Genomic DNA, 4,331 nt, shown 5'->3' on the forward strand with positions numbered 1-4,331 from the left:
TATCAGGGCAGCACAAGTTTGAGGTGGGGACAACTTCGGTGTGTGGTCCATCCTTCGATATAAGGATTTTTTGCAGTCAGGGCCAGGGGCCCCTGGGCACATCCTTTTTCCATTTTCCCTGGGAAAGAAAACTCAACAGTCCAGGTTCCTGATGTCGGTTTGTAGGGCTCCCTTGGGTCTATCAGGGCAGCACAAGTTTGAGGTGGGGACAACTTCGGTGTCGGGTCCATCCTTCGATATAAGGATTATTTGCCGTCAGGCCACAGCCCAGGGCCAGGGGCCCCTGGGCACATCCTTTTTCCATTTTCCCTGGGAAAGAAAACTCAGCAGTCCAGGTTCCTGATGTCAGTTTGTAGGGCTCCCTTGGGTCTATCAGGGCAGCACAAGTTTGAGGTGGGGACAACTTCGGTGTGGGGTCCATCCTTTGATATATAGATTTCTTGCAGTCAGGGCCAGGGGCCCCTGGGCACATCCTTTTTCCATTTTCCCTGGGAAATAAAACTCAGCAGTCCAGGTTCCTGATGTCAGTTTGTAGGGCTCCCTTGGGTCTATCAGGGCAGCACAAGTTTGAGGTGGGGACAACTTCGGTGTGGGGTCCATCTTTCGATATAAGGATTTTTTGCAGTCAGGGCCAGGGGCCGCTGGGCACATCCTTTTTCCATTTCCCCTGGGAAAGAAAACTCAGCAGTCCAGGTTCCTGATGTCAGTTTGTAGGGCTCCCTTGGGTCTATCTGTGTACCACAAGTTTGAGGTGGGGACAACTTCGGTGTGGGGTCCATCCTTCAATATAAGGATTCTTTGCAGTCAGGGCCAGCGGCCCAGGGCCAGGGGCCCCTGGGCACATCCTTTTTCCATTTTCCCTGGGAAAGAAAACTCAGCAGTCCAGGTTCCTGATGTCAGTTTGTAGGGCTCCCTTGGGTCTATCAGGGCAGCACAAGTTTGAGGTGGGGACAACTTCGGTGTGGGGTCCATCCTTCGATATAAGGATTCTTTGCAGTGAGGTCCCTGCCCAGGGCCAGGGGCCCCTGGGCACATCCTTTTTCCATTTTCCCTGGGAAAGAAAACTCAGCAGTCCAGGTTCCTGATGTCAGTTTGTAGGGCTCCCTTGGGTGTATCAGAGCTGCACATGTTTGAGGTGGGGACATCTTCGGTGTGGGCTCCATCCTTCGATATAAGGATATTTTGCAGTGAGGTCCCTGTCCAGGGCCACGGGACCCTGGGCACATCCTTTTTCCATTTTCCCTGGGAAAGAAAACTCAGCAGTCCAGGTTCCTGATGTCAGTTTGTAGGGCTCCCTTGGGTCTATCAGGGTAGCACAAGTTTGAGGTTTCAACAGCTTTGGTGTGGGGTGCATCCTTAGATATAAGGATTTTTTGTAGTGAGGTTCCTGTCCACGGCCAGGGGCCCCTGGGCACATCCTTTTTCCATTTTCCCTGGGAAAGAAAACTCAGCAGTCCAGGTTCCTGATGTCAGTTTGTAGAGCTCCCTTGGGTCTATCAGGGCAGCACAAGTGTGAGGTGGGGACAACTTCGGTGTGGGGTCCATCCTTCGATATAAGGATTTTTTGCAGTCAGGGCCAGGGACCCAGGGCCACGGGCCCCTGGGCACATCCTTTTTCCATTTTCCCTGGGAAAGAAAACTCAGCAGTCCAGGTTCCTGATGTCAGTTTGTAGAGCTCCCTTGGGTCTATCAGGGCAGCACAAGTTTGAGGTGGGGACAACTTTGGTGTGGGGTCCATCCTCCGATATAAGGATTCTTTGCAGTCAGGGCCAGGGGCCCCCTGGCACACCCTTTGGCCATTTTCCCTGGGAAAGAAAACTCAGCAGTCCCGGTTCCTGATGTCAGTTTGTAGGGCTCCCTTGGGTCTATCAGGGCAGCACAAGTTTGAGATGGGGACAACATCGGTGTGGGGTCCATCCTTCGATATAAGGATTTTTTGCAGTGAGGCCCAGCCCAGGGCCAGGAGCCCCTGGGTACATCCTTTTTCATTTTCCCTGGGAAAGAAAAGTCAGCAGTCCAGGTTCCTGATGTCAGTTTGTAGGGCTCCCTTGGGTCTATCAGGGCAGCACAAGTTTGAGGTGGGGACAACTTCGGTGTGGGGTCCATCCTTCGATATAAGGATTCTTTGCAGTCAGGGCCAGGGGCCCCTGGGCACATCCTTTTTCCATTTTCCCTGGGAAAGAAAACTCAGCAGTCCAGGTTCCTGATGTCAGTTTGTAGGGCTCCCTTGGGTCTATCAGGGCAGCACAAGTTTGAGGTGGGGACAACTTCGGTGTGGGGTCCATCTTTCGATATAAGGATTTTTTGCAGTCAGGGCCAGGGGCCCCTGGGCACATCCTTTTTCCATTTTCCCTGGGAAAGAAAACTCAGCAGTCCAGGTTCCTGATGTCAGTTTGTAGGGCTCCCTTGGGTCTATCAGGGCAGCACAAGTTTGAGGTGGGGACAACTTCGGTGTGGGGTCCATCCTTCAATATAAGGATTTTTTGCAGTGAGGCCCCAGCCCAGGGCCAGGGGCCGCTGGGCACATCCTTTTTCATTTTCCCTGGGAAAGAAAACTCAGCAGTCCAGGTTCCTGATGTCAGTTTGTAGGGCTCCCTTGGGTCTATCAGGGCAGCACAAGTTTGAGGTGGGGACAACTTCGGTGTGGGGTCCATCCTTCGATATAAGGATTTTTTTCAGTGAGGCCCAGCCCAGGGCCAGGGGCCCCAGGGCACATCCTTTTTCCATTTTCCCTGGGAAAGAAAACTCAGCAGTCCAGGTTCCTGATGTCAGTTTGTAGGGCTCCCTTGGGTGTATCAGAGCTGCACATGTTTGAGGTGGGGACAATTTCGGTGTGGGCTCCATCCTTCAATATAAGGATATTTTGCAGTGAGGTCCCTGTCCAGGGCCACGGGACCCTGGGCACATCCTTTTTCCATTTTCCCTGGGAAAGAAAACTCAGCAGTCCAGGTTCCTGATGTCAGTTTGTAGGGCTCCCTTGGGTCTATCAGGGTAGCACAAGTTTGAGGTTTCAACAGCTTTGGTGTGGGGTGCATCCTTCGATATAAGGATTTTTTGTAGTGAGGTTCCTGTCCAGGGCCAGGGGCCCCTGGGCACATCCTTTTTCCATTTTCCCTGGGAAAGAAAACTCAGCAGTCCAGGTTCCCGATGTCAGTGTGTAGGGCTCCCTTGGGTGTATCAGGGCAGCACAAGTTTGAGGTGGAAACAACTTCGGTGTGGGTTCCATCCTTCGATATAAGGATTTTTTGCAGTCAGGGCCAGGGACCCAGGGCCACGGGCCCCTGGGCACATCCTTTTTCCATTTTCCCTGGGAAAGAAAACTCAGCAGTCCAGGTTCCTGATGTCAGTTTGTAGAGCTCCCTTGGGTCTATCAGGGCAGCACAAGTTTGAGGTGGGGACAACTTTGGTGTTGGGTCCATCCTCCGATATAAGGATTCTTTGAAGTCAGGGCCAGGGGCCCCCTGGCACACCCTTTGGCCATTTTCCCTGGGAAAGAAAACTCAGCAGTCCCGGTTCCTGATGTCAGTTTGTAGGGCTCTCTTGGGTCTATCAGGGCAGCACAAGTTTGAGATGGGGACAACTTCGGTGTGGGGTCCATCCTTCGATATAAGGATTTTTTGCAGTGAGGCCCAGCCCAGGGCCAGGAGCCCCTGGGTACATCCTTTTTCATTTTCCCTGGGAAAGAATACTCAGCAGTCCAGGTTCCTGATGTCAGTTTGTAGGGCTCCCTTGGGTGTATCAGGGCAGCACAAGTTTGAGGTGGGGACAACTTCGGTGTGGGGTCCATCCTTCGATATAAGGATTCTTTGCAGTCAGGGCCAGGGGCCCCTGGGCACATCCTTTTTCCATTTTCCCTGGGAAAGAAAACTCAGCAGTCCAGGTTCCTGATGTCAGTTTGTAGGGCTCCCTTGGGTCTATCAGGGCAGCACAAGTTTGAGGTGGGGACAACTTCGGTGTGGGGTCCATCTTTCGATATAAGGATTTTTTGCAGTCAGGGCCAGGGGACCCTGGGCACATCCTTTTTCCATTTTCCCTGGGAAAGAAAACTCAGCAGTCCAGGTTCCTGATGTCAGTTTGTAGGGCTCCCTTGGGTCTATCAGGGCAGCACAAGTGTGAGGTGGGGACAACTTCGGTGTGGGGTCCATCCTTCGATATAAGGATTCTTTGCAGTGAGGCCCCAGCCCAGGGCCAGGGGCCCCTGTGCACATCCTTTTTCCATTTTCCCTGGGAAAGAAAACTCAGCAGTCCAGGTTCCTGATGTCAGTTTGTAGGGCTCCCTTGGGTGTATCAGGGCAGCACAAGTTTGAGGTGGGGACAACTTCGGTGTGGGG

This window comes from Lonchura striata, unplaced genomic scaffold (genome assembly GCF_046129695.1).
Source record: "Lonchura striata isolate bLonStr1 unplaced genomic scaffold, bLonStr1.mat Scaffold_116, whole genome shotgun sequence".
Taxonomy (NCBI): Eukaryota; Metazoa; Chordata; class Aves; order Passeriformes; family Estrildidae; genus Lonchura; species Lonchura striata.